The sequence below is a fragment of the Ranitomeya imitator genome, chromosome 3, assembly GCF_032444005.1.
Source record: "Ranitomeya imitator isolate aRanImi1 chromosome 3, aRanImi1.pri, whole genome shotgun sequence".
NCBI classification, from domain to species: domain Eukaryota; kingdom Metazoa; phylum Chordata; class Amphibia; order Anura; family Dendrobatidae; genus Ranitomeya; species Ranitomeya imitator.
In genome coordinates, this window is record NC_091284.1 from 351505602 (window position 1) to 351527505 (window position 21904).

Consider the following 21904-nt stretch of genomic DNA (forward strand, 5'->3'; position numbering starts at 1 on the left):
GTTGCCCACTTTCACCTTGCCCACGGCTTCGTCCTCTGGATGCACCATCAGCATCACATCCACTTCCCCATCCCTTGCCCCTTGCCTTGCCCATTTTAAATGGACTACTGCACTATTTCAAATGCTCAACACAAATGTCTTTATTACTAGCGAAATAATATGTGATCAGTATGCCTGCAAATCTACAATTTTTCAAACCCAAGTACCAGGCAGGCCTCAGCCTGACCTAACAGACTGTATTCAATTTTTTTTTTAAAGTTAGTTTATGCGAAATAGCACTGTATAGGATTTGAGTATTTCACAGCCCAAAAATAAGTACACCGGCCTCAAATGCCAAAACTTGGAGCAGAGATATATGACGGCTGTAACAGAAATACCACACTGGCAAATCTGTGGCCTTTCAATGATTTTTTAGGCTAAATAGCACTGTATAGAATGTGAGTATCACACAGCCAAAAAATAAGTACACCAGGGCTTCCCAGTGTGTAGATGATGGATGGTGAGAGGCGTAGTGAAGAACGAGAACACAAGGTTACAGTCTCTTTACCTTTAGTGAAGGCTTCAGCATCCACAGTCCAGAGCACCAGATCACAGGGCAGAGAGAGTCCGGCCGGTTTGGAGGCAAGTCCAGAGTCCCCTGGTCCAGGTAGAAATCAGTAGCCTTCCTCTAGCGCTGTGGTGTTGTAGTCCCTTTCTGTTAAGCTTCTCATAAGGTCCTCACAGATGTTGTAGATGTTATGTCTCTCTCTCTCTGTCCCCAAGATGGATAGGACAAACCAGTATGACCGGTGGCTTGAGGCGTTTTACAGGGACTCTATCATGCCCCAGCATCTAAGGGGTGCCACCTTGCCTCCTGGGTGTAGGGGCGGGCAGGTAACGTGAAATTAGCTGTCCTGCTGGTCTCTGGAGCAAGGCATAAAGGATCATTGCTCCCTCAGTGTTCCGGCTACCGGGATCCTGCGCCTCAGAAGGAGGCAGCCTGTGCAGGGCTGTTCCCCTCCTGGAATACACTCCTTTGCTATGACTTCTTTCACCCTCTCTGCAATACAGTTCTCCTTCAGTATGTCTTTCTAGAGGCTGCAGCTCTTAGGGCATGCACAGCTCCGTGTCCTTCTGTCTCGATCTCTGACAAGATCCCACCCCTGTCAGGGACCAACTACCTGAGTGAAGCTCAGCCAGCAACTGCCGCCAAACGTAACATCACTCCCCCTAGAGGAGAATGACATTACTGCAACGACCAGGACCCTGGGGCGCTGCAAGCGCTGTATAGAATGTGAGTATCACACAACCAAAAAAAAAGTACACCGGCCTCCAATGCCAAAACTTGGAGCAGAGATATATAACGGCTGTAACAGAAATACCACACTGGCAAATCTGTGGCTTTTCAAATTTTTTAAGGTTAAATAGCGCTGTATAGAATGTGAATATCACACAGCCAAAAAATAAGTATAGTGGCCTCCAATGCCAAAACTTGGAGCAGAGATATATGACGGCTGTAACAGAAATACCACACTGGCAAATCTGTGGCCTTCCAATTTTTCTTTAGGCTAAATAGCGCTGTATAGAATGTGAGTATCACACAGCCAAAAAATGCCTCACAATGCACAGTCTTTCAATAGAGCACGGATTAGGCACAGTCTTTTAGGCACACATGATCCGATTTGCTGGGTCAGTCCATCCTGTTTGTGACACCAAGATGAGTCGCCCGCCAGGGCCATGGGATACTTGGTACCGGGTCCTGAGTTCACAAGGGGATGTCACGGTGGCTGCAACCCGGTCCGTTGCCCTGGGCGCCCATGTAAAAGGGGAAAGGTCTTTAAAGGGAATGAAGTTTATGATCATGACGCCTTCTGTGGTATTTGGTCAGTGGGGACAGATGCTGCTTTTAGGGGCAATCTGGGGTGATGTTATGGCAACTAGATGGTATAACTTCCCACAGGTGAAGTATATCCCCAGGGCTCCCGATGTGTGGATGGTAGAATGGCGCAGTAATTAACGAGGACACAGGTTTGCAGTCTCTTTACCTTGTTTACTGTCGACTTCAGGTAGCCACAGTCCAGGGCACCGGATCACAGGGCAGGCAGGGTCCGGCCGGCTTGGAGGCAAGTTAGGAGACCCCTTATCCAGGAGGAAATCAAAGCCTTCCTCTAACGCAATGCTGGTGTATTCCCTTACTGCCTATGGCTTCACATAAGGTCCTCACAGATGTTATTTCTCTCTGTCCCCCGGTTAGGATAGGACATAACCCGTATGACTGGTGACTTGAGGTGATTTATAGGGACTCTAGCACGCACCAACCTCTAAGGGTGTCACCGTACCTCCTGGGTATTAGGTCGGACAGGTAACGTGGAGTTCAGCTGTCCTGCCGGTCTCTGATGTAAGTTGTAGAGGTCCTTACAACCTCGGTGTTACGGCTACCAGTCTCTGCACCACAGAAGGAGGCAGCCTGCTCGGGGCTGGTCTCCCCCTGATATCCTCTCCTGTGCTTTGCTCTACTGCATGTTCACTGCAATGTATTCGGCTTTCTGAATGTCTCTTTCCGGGAACTGCTGCACTGCAGCTACACAGCTCTGTAAACCATCTTCTGCCTCAGACTGATCCAGTCTGTGTCCTGGCAAGAACTGTCTCCAGCTCTGACTGACTACTTTCCCTCCAAAACTACCTTATATATGGGGAATCACCTAGTAAATAGGATCAAAAGCTCCCCCTGGTGGCCTGGCGTGTGTATGTATTTTGCATGTTTGTGGTACCTGGTTAGTTATCCCTTCTTGCCTTCAAGTGTAACATCACTCTCCCCATGAGGAAAGCAATGCTACTGTGACGACCAGGAACCTGGGGCACCACACTCCCCCCCATTAAATCCAGTACTCCCGGACAGGGAAAAGAAGAACAACAATACAGATTAGCAAAAAGACGTACAATTTTTGGAATGCTATGAACTTATAAAACAAATTAATATTATAACTAAAGCTTCCCTTTATGGAAGGTGAGAACACTTCAACGTTACAAATCATATGTACTGTACATTGTAGGCCTACTTTTAAGAATAAAACAATTTAATAAAACAGTGCAACAATTGACTAACTATAAAATGCTATTATCCACTATGGGTATACTATCTTGAGGCTTCAGAGTGCAAAACAAACATTTTCTTTATTTTTATTCTCTTTCAAAGTGCAAAATTCTCCTACCCCTACGGGTATACTATATCAAGTCCATCTGGTTCAAAATTGCAACATCTAACATCTTTAATACTTTCTGCACACAACACTATCTAACTTCAAGTTTCAATTTTATTTTTAATCACTATATTAACTCTTTAATATATTAACTTTCTAGCATGCAACATACAATTCTAACTAGCAAAGTGCAACAAGTCAACCTTCAAGTCTTTCAATACTGAGGTAGTGCAATTTAATAATCGATAGAGAGAAAATGTGACGGCCGTCGTCCTTCCCTGTCACTCCCCCACTCCCTCGTATACTCCTGCCGATGCCGCATCATGTTTGTGAAGGTTTAAGTGCTAAATAAAGGACATTTTTAGCTGAAGACAGATGGTGAGTGCCGCAGTGCAATTTAATACTCAAGTCAATCGTTAACTTTATAAGAGCAGCAACGATGCAAGGGACCCTTCATTAACCCCCAACGTTGGCTTGCGCGGGCTACAAGGCATGTATCCAGACCTGCAATCCTGCCGCACCAATGGGTTTTTCTTCAGGTCTCTGTAAAACAAAGCAACTTTCACAGCAAGATTAGAGGCAGTCTCTTTAACCCCTTCAAGACCCAGCCTATTTTGACCTTAAAGACCTTGCCGTTTTTTGCAATTCTGACCAGTGTCCCTTTATGAGGTAATAACTCAGGAACGCTTCAACGGATCCTAGCGGTTCTGAGATTGTTTTTTCGTGACATATTGGGCTTCATGTTAGTGGTAAATTTAGGTCAATAAATTCTGCATTTATTTGTGATAAACACGGAAATTTGGCGAAAATTTTGAAAATTTCGCAATTTTCACATTTTGAATTTTTATTCTGTTAAACCAGAGAGATATGTGACACAAAATAGTTAATAAATAACATTTCCCACATGTTTACTTTACATCAGCACAATTTTGGAAACAAAATTTTTTTTTGTTAGGAAGTTATAAGGGTTAAAATTCGACCAGCGATTTGTCATTTTTACAACGAAATTTACAAAACCATTTTTTTTAGGGACCACCTCACATTTGAAGTCAGTTTGAGGGGTCTATATGGCTGAAAATACCCAAAAGTGACACCATTCTAAAAACTGCACCCCTCAAGGTACTCAAAACCACATTCAAGAAGTTTATTAACCCTTCAGGTGCTTCACAGCAGCAGAAGCAACATGGAAGGAAAAAATGAACATTTAACTTTTTAGTCACAAAAATTATCTTTTAGCAACAATTTTTTTATTTTCCCAATGGTAAAAAGAGAAACTGAACCACGAAAGTTGTTGTCCAATTTGTCCTGAGTACGCTGATACCTCATATGTGGGGGTAAACCACTGTTTTGGCGCACGGCAGGGCTTGGAAGGGAAGGAGCGCCATTTGACTTTTTGAATCAAAAATTGGCTCCACTCTTTAGCGGACACCATGTCACGTTTGGAGAGCCCCCGTGTGCCTAAAAATTGGAGCTCCCCCACAAGTGACCCCATTTTGGAAACTAGACGCCCCAAGGAACTTATCTAGATGCATAGTGAGCACTTTGAACCCCCAGGTGCTTCACAAATTGATCCGTAAAAATGAAAAAGTACTTTTTTTTCACAAAAAAATTCTTTTAGCCTCAATTTTTTCATTTTCACATGGGCAACAGGATAAAATGGATCCTAAAATGTGTTGGGCAATTTCTCCTGAGTACACCAATACCTCACATGTGGAGGTAAACCACTGTTTGGGCACATGGTAAGGCTCGGAAGGGAAGGAGCGCCATTTGACTTTTTGAATGAAAAATTATTTCCATCGTTAGCGGACACCATGTCGCGTTTGGATAGCTCCTGTGTGCCTAAACATTGGCGCTCCCCCACAAGTGACCCCATTTTGGAAACTAGACCCCCCAAGGAACTAATTTAGATGCCTAGTGAGCACTTTAAACCCTCAGGTGCTTCACAAATTGATCTGTAAAAATGAAAAAGTACTTTTTTTTCACAAAAAAATTCTTTTCGCCTCAATTTTTTCATTTTCACATGGGCAGTAGGATAAAATGGATCATAAAATTTGTTGGGCAATTTCTCCCGAGTACGCCGATACCTCATATGTGGGGGTAAACCACTGTTTGGGCACTCGGCAGGGCTCGGAAGAGAAGGCGCGCCATTTGACTTTTTGAATGGAAAATTAGCTCCAATTGTTAGCGGACACCATGTCGCGTTTGGAGAGCCCCTGTGTGCCTAAACATTGGAGCTCCCGCACAAGTGACCCCATTTTGGAAACTAGACCCCCCAAGGAACTTATCTAGATGCATATTGAGCACTTTAAACCCCCAGGTGCTTCACAGAAGTTTATAACGCAGAGCCATGAAAATAAAAAATAATTTTTCTTTCCTCAAAAATGATTTTTTAGCCTGGAATTTCCTATTTTGCCAAGGATAATAGGAGAAATTGGACCCCAAATATTGTTGTCCAGTTTGTCCTGAGTACGCTGATACCCCATATGTGGGGGTAAACCACTGTTTGGGCGCACGGCAGGGCTCGGAAGGGATGGCACGCCATTTGGCTTTTTAAATGGAAAATTAGCTCCAATCATTAGCGGACACCATGTCACGTTTGGAGAGCCCCTGTGTGCCTAAACATTGGAGATCCCCCAGAAATGACACCATTTTAGAAACTAGACCCCCAAAGGAACTAATCTAGATGTGTGGTGAGGACTTTGAACCCCCAAGTGCTTCACAGAAGTTTATAACGCAGAGCCATGAAAAAAAAAAAAAAATTATTTTCTCAAAAATGATCTTTTAGCCTGCAATTTTTTATTTTCCCAAGGGTAACAGGAGAAATTTGACCCCAAAAGTTGTTGTCCAGTTTCTCCTGAGTACGCTGATACCCCATATGTGGGGGTAAATCACTGTTTGGGCACATGCCGGGGCTCGGAAGTGAAGTAGTGACGTTTTGAAATGCAGACTTTGATGGAATGCTCTGTGGGCGTCACGTTGCGTTTGCAGAGCCCCTGATGTGGCTTAACAGTAGAAACCCCCCACAAGTGACCCCATTTTGGAAACTAGACCCCCAAAGGAACTTATCTAGATGTGTGGTGAGCACTTTGAACCCCCAAGTGCTTCATAGAAGTTTATAATGCAGAGCCGTGAAAATAATAAATACGTTTTCTTTCCTCAAAAATAATTATTTAGCCCAGAGTTTTTTATTTTTCCCAAGGGTAACAGGAGAAATTTGACCCCAATATTTGTTGTCCAGTTTCTCCTGAGTACGGTGATACCCCATATGTGGGGGTAAACTACTGTTTGGGCACATGCCGGGGCTTGGAATTGAAGTAGTGACGTTTTGAAATGCAGACTTTGATGGAATGCTCTGCGGGCGTCACGTTGCGTTTGCAGAGCCCCTGATGTGCCTAAACAGTAGAAACCCCCCACAAGTGACCCCATTTTGGAAACTAGACCCTGAAAGGAACTTATCTAGATGTGTGGTGAGCACTTTGAACCCCCAAGTGCTTCATAGAAGTTTATAATGCAGAGCCGTGAAAATAATAAATACGTTTTCTTTCCTCAAAAATAATTATTTAGCCCAGAATTTTTTATTTTCCCAAGGGTTACAGGAGAAATTGGACCCCAAAAGTTGTTGTCCAGTTTCTCCTGAGTACGCTGATACCCCATATGTGGGGGTAAACCACTGTTTGGGCACACGTCGGGGCTCAGAAGGGAAGTAGTGACTTTTGAAATGCAGACTTTGATGGAATGGTCTGCGGGTGTCACGTTGCGTTTGCAGAGCCCCTGGTGTGCCTAAACAGTAGAAACCCCCCACAAGTGACCCCATTTTAGAAACTAGACCCCCCAAGGAACTTATCTAGATATGTGGTGAGCACTTTGAACCCCCAAGTGCTTCACAGACGTTTACAACACAGATCCGTGAAAATAAAAAATCATTTTTCTTTCCTCAAAAATTATGTTTTAGCAAGCATTTTTTTAGATTCACAAGGGTAACAGGAGAAATTGGACCCCAGTAATTGTTGCGCAGTTTGTCCTGAGTATGCTGGTACCCCATATGTGGGGGTAAACCACTGTTTGGGCACACGTCAGGGCTCGGAAGTGAGGGAGCACCATTTGACTTTTTGAATACGAGATTGGCTGGAATCAATGGTGGCGCCATGTTGCGTTTGGAGACCCCTGATGTGCCTAAACAGTGGTAACCCCTCAATTCTAACTCCAACACTAACCCCAACACACCCCTAACCCTAATCCCAACTGTAGCCATAATCCTAATCACAACCCTAACCCCAACACACCCCTAACCACAACACTAATTCCAACCCTAACCCTAAGGCTATGTGCCCACGTTGCGGATTCGTGTGAGATATTTCCGCACCATTTTTGAAAAATCTGCGGGTAAAAGGCACTGTGTTTTACCTGCGGATTTTCCGCGGATTTCCAGTGTTTTTTGTGCGGATTTCACCTGCGGATTCCTATTGAGGAACAGGTGTAAAACGCTGCGGAATCCGCACAAAGAATTCACATGCTGCGGAAAATACAACGCAGCGTTCCCGCGCGGTATTTTCCGCATCACGGGCACAGCGGATTTGGTTTTTCATATGTTTACATGGTACTGTAAACCTGATGGAACACTGCTGCGAATCCGCAGCCAAATCCGCACCGTGTGCACATAGCCTAATTCTAAAGGTATGTGCACACGCTGCGGAAAACGCTGCGGATCCGCAGCAGTTTCCCATGAGTGTACAGTTCAATGTAAACCTATGGGAAACAAAAATCGCTGTACACATGCTGCGGAAAAACTGCACGGAAACGCAGCGGTTTACATTCCGCAGCATGTCACTTCTTTGTGCGGATTCCGCAGCGGTTTTACAACTGCTCCAATAGAAAATCGCAATTGTAAAACCGCAGTGAAATGCGCAGAAAAAAACGCGGTAAATCCGCCATAAATCCGCAGCGGTTTAGCACTGCGGATTTATCAAATCCGCAGCGGAAAAATCCGCAGAGGACCAGAATACGTGTGCACATTCCTAACCCTAACCCTACCCCTAACCCTACCCCTAACCCTAACCCTAACCCTACCCCTAACCCTACCCCTACCCCTAACCCTACCCCTACCCCTAACCCTAACCCTACCCCTAACCCTACCCCTAACCCTAACCCTACCCCTAACCCTATTCTAACATTAGTGGAAAAAAAAAAATTTCTTTATTTTTTTATTGTCCCTACCTATGGGGGTGACAAAGGGGGGGGGTCATTTATTATTTTTTTTATTTTGATCACTGAGATAGATTATATCTCAGTGATCAAAATGCACTTTGGAACGAATCTGCCGGCCGGCAGATTCGGCGGGCGCACTGCACATGCGCCCGCCATTTTGGAAGATGGCGGCGCCCGGGAGAAGACGGACGGGACCACGGCTGGATCGGTAAGTATGATAGGGTGGGGGGGGACCACGGGGGGGGGGATCGGAGCACGGGGGGGGGAATCGGAGCGCGGGAGGGGTGGAACGGAGCGCGGGGGGCGTGGAACGGAGCACGGGGGGGCTGGAATGGAGCACGGGGGGGTGGAACGGAGCACGGGGGGGGGGTGGATCGGAGTGCAGGGGGGGTGATTGGAGCACGGGGGGGTGATTGGAGCACGGGGGGAGCGGACACGAGCACGGGGGGGAGCGGAGCACAGGGCGGAGGGGAGCCGGAGCAGTGTACCGGCCAGATCGGGGGGGTGGGGGGGCGATCGGAGGGGTGGGGTGGGGGCACACTAGTATTTCCAGCCATGGCCGATGATATTTCAGCATCGGCCATGGCTGGATTGTAATATTTCACCCGTTATAATGGGTGAAATATTACAAATCGCTCTGATTGGCAGTTTCACTTTCAACAGCCAATCAGAGCGATCGTAGCCACGAGGGGGTGAAGCCACCCCCCCTGGGCTAAACTACCACTCCCCCTGTCCCTGCAGATCGGGTGAAATGGGAGTTAACCCTTTCACCCGATCTGCAGGGACGCGATCTTTCCATGACGCCGCATAGGCGTCATGGGTCGGATTGGCACCGACTTTCATGACGCCTACGTGGCGTCAAAGGTCGGGAAGGGGTTAAAAGCTCTTTTGTAAAACCAGTAGGAAGCTCCTTTAAGAAGGTGCAAACTATTTAAAATGGAAAGTTTGTGAGTCATTCACTATCCATGACTCAAATATCTTTGAAGCAAAATAAAACTCTGAAATAAATGTACTTGGTAAACAGAGGATCCCTTTGAACGTGGGACCCCTTTAATTATAAACCTGGACAGGTTTAATGAACTTTCAATCAGTAGCAGTTATTTTAGAAACTTGCAGCAACAGGATATCCCTCGCGAAGATGAGATTCTACGTCACGGCGGGTGACATAGAGTTCTGTCGGCAGTCCCGGTTCCTGAATGAAACCCCAACCCCTTTTTGGGTGAAAGACCGCGACCATTCCCAATTTCGCTGAGCTTTTGTTACATCATTTGGTTTTATGGGCCTGCGCTTCGTGCTGGACTCACTCCCGCATTCCTCCTTCCATTTTAGCACCAGCTGCTGGTGATACTCCTCCCAGGTGAGGGCTTCAATATGGGACCCTTCCGGCTGGGCCTCCCCAGGGGACCCGAATGGTTCTGATCTCGGATTGTCCCATTGGAAAACCACTTCCTCGGGGCTCACCTCCAGTGGTGTGCCTATGGGTGTTGGGAGCGGGTCTGTCATCCTCTCATCGGTGGTGGTATCAGTCGCTGGAGTAAGGTCAGTAACTGGGGGAAGAGCGGTCGCTAGAGCGGGATCAGTTGCTGGGGTAGGGTCGTTTTCTGTACCTGCGTCTGATGTGGTTCCACTGATGCCGGTCCGCTCGGTTGATGAGGCTGCTGGAGTCGGCTGCTGCTCAGACTGCGACTCCTCCAGCGCGATCTTCTTGCACAGAGCCGACTTCCATTTCCTCACCGTGGTCAGCTCTGTGTTCAGGAATTGGCGGCTCAGCTCCTCCACCGGCATCCCCAGGGAGTCTGGATCCTACGGCAGTGGCAGGTCTAGGTCTTCCTCCGTTTGCCTGGAATAGTCCCGGGTCGCTTCGCCGTCTTTCGGTACCCGTTGGTTGACATCTCTTCTCCTGGGTCTGCGGCCACATGCACATATTGCTCCTCTGTCTCTTGGGGGCAGGGCTTCTTCTCCTTGTTCCCGCCATAGCATATCAGGAGGTGGACCTCTTTGGCAGATGGGCACATCCTTGTCATATAGTAACATTTGTAAGGGGCATTCATCACTGTTTGCGCCTCTCAGATAGTCTACTCCCATGGTGGCACGCCCTTTTTCTCCAGCACTCCTGGTGGCGCTGTAATGGCGACGGTTTTTGGCGGCAAATCACAATGCACAGTCTTTCAATAGAGCATGGTTCAGGCACAGTCTTTTAGGTGCACATGACCTGATTTGCTGGGTCAGTCCATCCTGTTCGTGACACCAAGATGAGTCACCCGCCAGGGCCATGGGACACTCGGTACCAGGTCCTGAGTTCACAGGGTGATGTCACGGTGGCTGCTACCCAGTCCGTGGCCCTGGGCACCCATGTAAAAGGGGAAAGGTCTTTAAAGGGAATAAAGTTTATGTTCGTGATGACACCTGTTTTATTCGGTCAGTGGGGATCGACGCTGCTTTAAGGGGTCCTCTGGGGTGATGTTATGGCAACTAGATGGTATAACTTCCCACAGTGAAGTTTATCCCCAGGGCTCCCAGTGTGTGGATAGTAGATGGTGAATGGCGCAGTAAGGAACGAGGACCCAGGTTTGCAGTCTTTTTACCTTGTTTACTGTCGACTTTAGGCAGCCACAGTCCAGGGCACCGGATCACAGGGCAGGCAGGGTCCGGCCAGCTTGGAGGCAAGTTAGGAGTCCCTTATCCAGGTGGAAATCAAAGCCTTCCTCTAGCAACGTGCTGGTGTAGTCCTTTACTGCCTATGGCTTCACATAAGGTCCTCACAGATGTTATCTCTCTCTGTGCCCCGGTTAGGATAGGACATGACCCGTATGACTAGTGACTTGAGGCTGTTTATAGGGACTCTAGCATGCCCCAGCCTCTAAGGGTGGCACCGTGCCTCCTAAGTATTAAGTCAGACAGGTAATGTGGAGTTCAGCTGTCCTGCCAGTCTTTGATGTAAGTAGTAGAGGTCCTTACAACCTCGGTGTTATGGCTACCGTTCTCTGCGCCTCAGAAGGAGGCAACCTGCTCGGGGCTGGTCTCCCCCTGATATCCTCTCCTGTGCTTTGCTCTCCTGCACGTTCACTGCAATGTATTCAACTTTCTAAATGTCTCTTTGCAGGAACTGCTGCACTGCGGCTACACAGCTCTGTAAACCCTCTTCTGCCTCAGACTGATCCAGTCTGTGTCCTGGCAAGAACTGTCTCCAGCTCTGACTGACTACTTTCCCTCCAAAACTATCTTATATATGGGGAGTCACCAAGTAAATAGGATCAAAAGCTCCCCCTGGTGACCTGGAGTGTGAATGTGTTGCATGTTTGTGATACCTGGTTACAGTTATCCCTTCTTGCCTTCAAGCGTAACATCACTCTCCCCGTGAGGAAAGCAATGCTACTGTGACAACCAGGACCCTGGGACGCCACAAGTACACCAGCCTCCAATGCCAAAACTTGGAGCAGAGATACATGAGAGCTGTAACAGAAATACCACACTGGCAAATCTGTGGCCTTTCAATTCTTTTTAGGCTAAATGGCCTCCAATGACCAAATTTAGAGCACGCAGATATATGAGGCCTTTTTCGGTGAATTTAAAACACACAAAAAAAAGGGGCACAAGTGTTGCACACACAAGTATGCTACGTATGCCTGACAAACTATGATTATTACACAGTCCTCAGTCTGACAGAACAGACTGTATATATTTTTTTGCGGGGGGGGGGATTTTTTGGAAAAAAAAAGGTACATAGACAGTAAATAACATGCAGCAGCAGGCAGCTATGGAGCTTTGGGAAGGATGCAGTGGGACCAATGGACGCAGATACAGTGCCTGCAGGACTTGCACTGATGTGGATATGCTGTGCCCTGCCTGCCTAGCGATGCAATATCGGGACCCACGAATTAGCCCTAAAAAGACTGTTGGTTTCTCAGGAGTTGTGGATGCAAGAGTTGCAGACCTACACTACCTCTAAAAACCACGATTCTGACCCTATTTCGGCATCAGCTCTCCCTACTCTCGCTGAAACAGGAACAGAATGCAGCGAGCAGGGCGGCACCAGGTCTCTTATACTTGGGATGATGCTGTGCGGCCCAGCCAATCACTGCATGACCACAACAAAGATGGCTGCGGTATTTCATGGCCTGGCAGACAATCCCTGCATCATGATTGGGTCTCTAAAGTCCGCCAAAACTGCTGGGTGGAGACTGCAGTTACCGCCGAATAATCCCCGAAATGCTCGCTGCTCGCAGAGTACCCCGAGTACCCCAATACTCAGGTGAGTAACGAGTAGTGGCGAGCATGTTCGCTCATCACTATTAAAGGCATGTTCGTTTTAGCAAGAACTGTCAAGCGCTGTATCACTTATATGGCATGAAACATCAAGGAATAGTAAAAGACTTCTGCAATGTTCGCTCATCTCTGATTTGTTTTGCTTGGCAGTTGCCCATTTGCTGTTGTGTTGAAGTATGAGAAGAATCATGATTTCTGAAACCCGTCTATGGCAATACCATAGGTGGCATTTCTGCAGTAATGTGAGAGCAAAGAGGATTTATAGAAAACTGAAGACAAAATTCATCAGCTTATTCTTAGGCTGGGTTCACATTGCGTTTACAGCAGCCCGTTCAACACATAGGGTAACGGGCTGCTGTAAACGCAAGTGGCGGTATGGCAGCATGCTAGCACAGATAGAGCATCTGCTAGCTCTATCTGCGCTAGCAGTGACGGACCCGGAAACGCTGCAGCCCACGTCTCAGGGTCCGTCACTCAATGGTGGCACATCCCTAGTGCATGCCCATTGTGGGCGTGCGCTAGCGATGCGTCCGACACAGGAATTAATGGCGGCCTTAATGGACTACGTTACACCGCATTTATGCGCGGTGTAACGTAGTCCGTCTAAAGTGCCAAATAAACGCAGTGTGAACCCAGCCTTAGATTCCACTTTATTACACATCCGCAATACAGCGAAATGCTATGATGTTAACATTTGTGAAAATTGTGAACTTTCTACAAGCTTCCTGATTTACTTCCAGAGCTTATCACGGTAGACAATAACGTTTTGTGAGCAACGCACCTCACTTGCAACTTCTACAGATATTCAATTGTTTGATTAAGACTACATTAGCAATGCTCTCAGTCTTTGGGTGAACATATCTGCATAGGATCTTCTTACACATAAGAGCCATCATCTCACCCACATGAAGCAAACCTGTTATAGTCCACTCTGTGTTCAGCTCAAAAGTGCCTAGTTTGCACAATAATTGGAAGATTTTCATGAGAAAAGTCAGAGACAACTGTCAACGTGAAATAGAGGTGTTACCATGTGTGTAACACCAACCAATGAATCAGTTTGTGTTATATGACTGTGGCACCCCTAGGGGTATTTGCCACAAAAATAGTTACTGACAGTAAGTACAAATACTAAAATAGCAAGACTGCACTACCACCTCCGGCCAGAAGGGGGAGCTCCAGAGACTCCCCTTGATCCATTCTGGTCTGAGAGAAGAACTGGCAGTTGGGCCAAGGAGCTGATAGTGAGAGGTCATACAGTTGAATCTCTAACAGCCCTGTGACTGTTACCAGGCCTAAATCTCCGGCCTGAGGAGAAGAGGGATAGAGAAAAAGGACATTGTGAGAACCGGGTAGCATTAATCACTACCCAGAACAGGCGCAAAGACGGATACTGGATCCGTGGCTGTATTCATTATATATAATACAGCAACCGGAAAAACGTGAGGTGATATCAGCTTCACTAGGGTCGGATGCAGCAACAGACACAGAGTTCAGCGGTACTCCCAGAGGGGGTAAACCGATAAAAGGACTCGGGTTGCCCGTCGAACCAGGACCCGGAGGGGACAGATTGGGCCAGCAGCCAGTTCACATACAGCAGCAGGGCCACACAGAAATTGCGCACAATAAGAGGCGAAGACCCCGGCAGGGTCAAAGTAACTCAGAGTTCCCATACAGACTCCGGTGACAGGACTGGTTGTAAATCCTTTTATGTTAAAGTAAACTGGTTAAACGTTTCAGTGCCTCAGTCTTTCATTTGGACAATAGCCATCTATCCAGGATCGAGATCGTCACCGCTGGGAGAACCTGCTGCTGATCAAGTAAGTGCCTGTCCCCTCATGATACCCCTTACACTGTGCATTGCCTGAGGCCACAGCACCGGGTCAAGCCACCTGTGACATCCCCCTCAAGAGACAGACTCCATTGGTCCGGTGCTGGGTATCCCGGTCTCCTGGGCGTCACAATTGGCGTCACGAACAGGATTTAGCCAGCCCGTATACCGGGTATTGTGTGCCATGATTGGAGCCCAAAACTGTGAAAACTGGGATGAAAAATCTTGAAAATTGACTTTATTAAAGAAAAATCCATTCCCCATTGAAAACTATTGAAAGTGACTTTTCCCCATTGGTTATAATGGAGTAAAGATGGCCGCCATCCCCTGAGGTAATCACTTCATAACCGTTAGGCACGAGACTGTTAATTGAGCTACGCCATCACCTGAGCCCCAGTCTAACTGAAAAACTTCAGAATCCGCCATTACAGAGCGCGGTGGGTGGGAGCAGCAGGGGGCGTGTCATTGTGGGCGGCACCAAGCTGAGCGCTCTGACATCAGAGCAAGGGGAAAATCGATCCTGCTGCACAGCGGAACGAATCTACACTATCCCGACGGAAGCGGAGGACCGGAAGGGTCCGGATTAACTAAGGGGGCACAGTATGTCGCAGCACGGAGACGCCGCAGCACTCGGCAACGCTAATGCAGCTGAAAGACAGAGTGTCAATAGAGAGTCCGGCAGCGCAGAGGTGCAAGGAGTGGCGCCCATCATGCCGGTGCTGATGCCATATACCCCGGGTGGCCCATGGCTTCCAATGTATGAAGGTGAGCCTAATACCCTTGACGATTTCAGAGAAAAGATGCTGGCCCATTTTGACATGTTCCCTGTGGGTGAAGTTCAGCGTGTTAGTCTCCTGATGATGCAGTTAAGTGGCCATGCTAAGCGAGAAGTCACAGCATGGGCAGCTGATCTAAAAGGCACTGTTGAACGCATATTTGCTGGATTAAAAGCTACATTTGAAACCACGGCCAGCAGCAAAGCTAAAATACGATTCTTTAGTTGCAAACAAAAAGCTAATGAGGGCGTGAGAGACTTTGCCTTAAACCTGCAGGAAGCCCTTAAATCACTTACACTGGCTGAACCCATTTTTAACACCGGAGCGGATAAACTGCTAAGAGATCAATTTATTGAGGGACTCTACACCCCTTCTCACCGGGGGCATGTGAGCATGCTTGTTTTTAAGAACCCTGAATTGACATTTGCCCAATTAAAGGAGAGCGCTATACGTCTCCAGCTGGCAGAGGCACCTCGGGATCAGGATCCTGCGCAACCCATGGCAGAGGCACCTCAACAACAGGGAGTGCCAGTGACATCAGCTATGTCTGGGGCCATTGCTAAGCCCCTGGGGCCCAGTACTAATGAGGCTCTTCAACAAAAGCTTGACTCTTTAGCTGATGTTGTTGCTTCAATGGCTAAAACCATGCAGGAGATGAGAGGACACAAGATGGAGTTGGCAAACTGTAGAGAGGATGTTCCATGGATGAGACCCCGGAGATACCCGACATGGAGAGGACGACCCCGCGACCGCTACCAACCGGATGGACAGCCCATTTGCCGCCGTTGCCAGCAGCCGGGCCACTTTGCACGAGATTGTGATTTAAACGGGAATCCCCTGGGAATGCGGGCCGCTTCGCAGGAATGAACTTTCAAGGCCCAACACCCTGGCACGACAGGTACATCGGAGGACGACCCATTATCCCTATCGTGCTGGACGGAATTCCCCTCAACGCTTTGCTGGACACAGGTTCCCAGATTTCATCTATACCGTATATCCTTTATAAGAGGTACTGGGCTGATGCAGATATTGATAAAGGGCCCTCTGATGTTGAACTAGATATATGGGCCAGTAATGGTAAGTTGGTACCGAAACTAGGATTCAGGGAGATGACCATAAAGATTGGTAAAGTAGAACTGAAGAAACAGGGTATAATTGTTGTTGATGTTGACCGGCGGAACTGTGAACCAACTGTATTGATAGGAATGAGTGTGTTAGAGAACTGCTTTTCCGAAGTCATTTCTGTCTTACAGCAAATTGCTGAAACTGCCCAATCCTGCCAGCAGAGAGTTCTCCGGAGGGAAATAAAAGTATTGATGTTAAGGCAACAGGTAGAAGTTGCAGGTGGAGAAATCGGCAGTGTGAGGGTAAGTGATCCAACGTCTATTGTAATCCCACCAAAAACAGAAATGCTGGTATGGTGTAGAGCAGCCATTGGTACTAAGGGACGAGATTATCAAGCCTTAATAGAACCAGTGTACACCGACAGCAGGCCCACTATACTCACAGCACGAGGGATAGTCGAGGTACACCGGGGACGAGTGCCGGTACGACTTTTGAACTGTGGAGAGGAAGAGGTCACTTTGCCAAGGTATGCTACAATGGCAAAGCTATATACTGTTGACAACAATGCCATCACAACCATTGAGCCCTTAGAACCAACCTGTCAGGTGGAAGGCAATGGCTCAGATAGAGAAATGGAGGATTGGTGCCAACAGCTACACGTGGGCATAAATTCAACACCTACCCATCAAAAACAAGGGGTGTATAGGCTAGTGACGGAATATGAACAAGTCTTCAGTAAACACCCATTGGACTTCGGACGGATAGAAGGGGTAGAACACACAATCCCCACAGGTGACCATCCCCCAATAAAAGAAAGATATAGACCCATACCGCCCGCTCACTATCAATGTGCAAAAGATATGCTGAGGGAAATGAAACAGGCCGGGGTAATAAGAGACAGCTGTAGCCCCTGGGCGGCCCCTCTAGTGATTGTCAAAAAAAAGGACGGAACCATGAGAATGTGCGTAGACTACCGGAAGATTAATAACATCACGCATAAAGACGCCTACCCCTTGCCTAGGATAGAAGAGTCCTTAACTGCTTTGAAATCTGCTAATTATTTTTCCACCTTAGACTTAACAAGCGGGTATTGGCAAGTCCCTGTGGCTGAGAGAGATAAGGAAAAGACGGCATTCACCACACCAATGGGTCTATGTGAATTTAATCGCATGCCGTTCAGACTCTGCAACGCATCCGGTACCTTCCAGCGGCTGATGGAATGCTGCCTCGGACACAAGAACTTCGAGACCGTCCTCCTGTACCTAGATGATGTGATCGTCTACTCAAAGACTTACGAACAACACTTAATAGACCTGGCAGAAGTGTTCGAAGCCTTATCCAGGTATGGCATGAAAGTCAAGCCATCCAAATGTCACCTTCTCAAGCCAAAGGTACAGTACCTGGGACACATCGTGAGTTCGGAGGGAGTAGCACCAGATCCCGAGAAAATAAGCGCCATAAGGGATTGGCCAAGACCTACCAGCGCAAAAGAAGTGAGACAATTCCTGGGATTGGTGGGTTACTATCGCAGATTTATAAAAGGATTTACCAAGTTGGCAGCACCCTTGCAAGACACCTTGGTAGGGCAGACGAAGAAACCTTCAAACCGAAACCCTCCTTTTCAGTGGAACGACGAAAGGGAAGACTCCTTTGAACAACTAAAGAAGGCACTAACCGGAGAAGAGGTTCTGGCGTACCCAGATTACCATAAACCTTTCATCCTCTACACCGATGCCAGTAATGTGGGACTAGGAGCGGTGCTGTCACAAAAGCAAGAAGGTCGGGAGAAAGTCATCGCCTTTGCAAGTAGAAAGCTCCGGCCTACTGAAAGAAATTCAGAAAATTACAGCTCCTTCAAATTGGAACTACTGGCAGTAGTTTGGGCTGTGACGGAGCGTTTCAAACACTATCTGGCCGCTGCAGAATTTATTGTCTATACTGACAACAATCCGTTGACCCACCTGGACACAGCCAAATTAGGTGCGTTAGAACAGCGATGGATAGCCCGGTTATCTAATTACAACTTCATAATCAAGTATCGAGCAGGTCGCAAGAATGGAAATGCCGATGCCCTATCCCGGATGCCACACTTGAGAGATGTAGAAGAGGAAACGGGGGAGCTTGAAGAAATTGAACTACCAGCCTTCCATCGTCCCAAGGCAAAACATCATCAGTCAAGTACCTATCAGAAACAACAAGAGGTGAATTTTAATCCGTTAGCACACCATAGATGGGCTGACACCCAAGACAGCAATCCGGCTGTGAAGTTGGTGAAGGAACTGTTGACTGAGCAAAGTGCATATCCCTATGAGGATGCCCCAGAAGAGACGCATCAACTCTGGAAAGAGAGAGGCAAAATGTTCCTGTATCAAGGGAAGCTCTGTAGAAGATACACCAATCCGAAAACACATGAATTGGTTTGGCAGATTATTGTGCCTAAACAAGATGTGAAGATGGTCCTTGAAGCTTACCATAATGGTGCTGGTCACTAAGACGATGGTGCAGACAACAAGGATTCGGATTCCTGGACCACGGTGTGAATTACTGGTATGATGGACTCCTCGCCAGAGACGGACTACACCTCAACAAACCTGGGAAACACACATTCGCCAGAAGACTCGCTACACTCATCAGGAGGGCGTTAAACTAGAAGAAGAGGGGACGGGAAGAAAAACATTAGACTCAAACAAAGACGACCCAGGAAAACATACTCAGAAGGGAGGTAAGAACATTTCTAAAACAATCCACAGTGAGGAGATTGGAACAAAACAAAATCCTCTAAACTGCATGCTCGCAAACGCCAGAAGCCTGACAAACAAGATGGAAGAACTAGAAGCAGAAATATCTACAGGTAACTTTGACATAGTGGGAATAACCGAGACATGGTTAGATGAAAGCTATGACTGGGCAGTTAACTTACAGGGTTACAGTCTGTTTAGAAAGGATCGTAAAAATCGGAGAGGAGGAGGGGTTTGTCTCTATGTAAAGTCTTGTCTAAAGTCCACTTTAAGGGAGGATATTAGCGAAGGGAATGAGGATGTCGAGTCCATATGGGTTGAAATTCATGGAGGGAAAAATGGTAACAAAATTCTCATTGGAGTCTGTTACAAACCCCCAAATATAACAGAAAGCATGGAAAGTCTACTTCTAAAGCAGATTGATGAAGCTGCAACCCATAATGAGGTCCTGGTTATGGGGGACTTTAACTACCCGGATATTAACTGGGAAACAGAAACCTGTGAAACCCATAAAGGCAACAGGTTTCTGCTAATAACCAAGAAAAATTATCTTTCACAATTGGTGCAGAATCCAACCAGAGGAGCAGCACTTTTAGACCTAATACTATCTAATAGACCTGACAGAATAACAAATCTGCAGGTGGTTGGGCATTTAGGAAATAGCGACCACAATATTGTGCAGTTTCACCTGTCTTTCACTAGGGGGACTTGTCAGGGAGTCACAAAAACATTGAACTTTAGGAAGGCAAAGTTTGAACAGCTTAGAGATGCCCTTAATCTGGTAGACTGGGACAATATCCTCAGAAATGAGAATACAGATAATAAATGGGAAATGTTTAAGAACATCCTAAATAGGCAGTGTAAGCGGTTTATACCTTGTGGGAATAAAAGGACTAGAAATAGGAAAAACCCAATGTGGCTAAACAAAGAAGTAAGACAGGCAATTAACAGTAAAAAGAAAGCATTTGCACTACTAAAGCAGGATGGCACCATTGAAGCTCTAAAAAACTATAGGGAGAAAAATACTTTATCTAAAAAACTAATTAAAGCTGCCAAAAAGGAAACAGAGAAGCACATTGCTAAGGAGAGTAAAACTAATCCCAAACTGTTCTTCAACTATATCAATAGTAAAAGAATAAAAACTGAAAATGTAGGCCCCTTAAAAAATAGTGAGGAAAGAATGGTTGTAGATGACGAGGAAAAAGCTAACATATTAAACACCTTCTTCTCCACGGTATTCACGGTGGAAAATGAAATGCTAGGTGAAATCCCAAGAAACAATGAAAACCCTATATTAAGGGTCACCAATCTAACCCAAGAAGAGGTGCGAAACCGGCTAAATAAGATTAAAATAGATAAATCTCCGGGTCCGGATGGCATACACCCACGAGTACTAAGAGAACTAAGTAATGTAATAGATAAACCATTATTTCTTATTTTTAGTGACTCTATAGCGACAGGGTCTGTTCCGCAGGACTGGCGCATAGCAAATGTGGTGCCAATATTCAAAAAGGGCTCTAAAAGTGAACCTGGAAATTATAGGCCAGTAAATCTAACCTCTATTGTTGGTAAAATATTTGAAGGGTTTCTGAGGGATGTTATTCTGGATTATCTCAATGAGAATAACTGTTTAACTCCATATCAGCATGGGTTTATGAGAAATCGCTCCTGTCAAACCAATCTAATCAGTTTTTATGAAGAGGTAAGCTATAGACTGGACCACGGTGAGTCATTGGACGTGGTATATCTCGATTTTTCCAAAGCGTTTGATACCGTGCCACACAAGAGGTTGGTACACAAAATGAGAATGCTTGGTCTGGGGGAAATTGTGTGTAAATGGGTTAGTAACTGGCTTAGTGATAGAAAGCAGAGGGTGGTTATAAATGGTATAGTCTCTAACTGGGTCGCTGTGACCAGTGGGGTACCGCAGGGGTCAGTATTGGGACCTGTTCTCTTCAACATATTCATTAATGATCTGGTAGAAGGTTTACACAGTAAAATATCGATATTTGCAGATGATACAAAACTATGTAAAGCAGTTAATACAAGAGAAGATAGTATTCTGCTACAGATGGATCTGGATAAGTTGGAAACTTGGGCTGAAAGGTGGCAGATGAGGTTTAACAATGATAAATGTAAGGTTATACACATGGGAAGAGGGAATCAATATCACCATTACACACTGAACGGGAAACCACTGGGTAAATCTGACAGGGAGAAGGACTTGGGGATCCTAGTTAATGATAAACTTACCTGGAGCAGCCAGTGCCAGGCAGCAGCTGCCAAGGCAAACAGGATCATGGGGTGCATTAAAAGAGGTCTGGATACACATGATGAGAGCATTATACTGCCTCTGTACAAATCCCTAGTTAGACCGCACATGGAGTACTGTGTCCAGTTTTGGGCACCGGTGCTCAGGAAGGATATAATGGAACTAGAGAGAGAACAAAGGAGGGCAACAAAATTAATAAAGGGGATGGGAGAACTACAATACCCAGATAGATTAGCGAAATTAGGATTATTTAGTCTAGAAAAAAGACGACTGAGGGGCGATCTAATAACCATGTATAAGTATATAAGGGGACAATACAAATATCTCGCTGAGGATCTGTTTATACCAAGGAAGGTGACGGGCACAAGGGGGCATTCTTTGCGTCTGGAGGAGAGAAGGTTTTTCCACCAACATAGAAGAGGATTCTTTACTGTTAGGGCAGTGAGAATCTGGAATTGCTTGCCTGAGGAGGTGGTGATGGCGAACTCAGTCGAGGGGTTCAAGAGAGGCCTGGATGTCTTCCTGGAGCAGAACAATATTGTATCATACAATTATTAGGTTCTGTAGAAGGACGT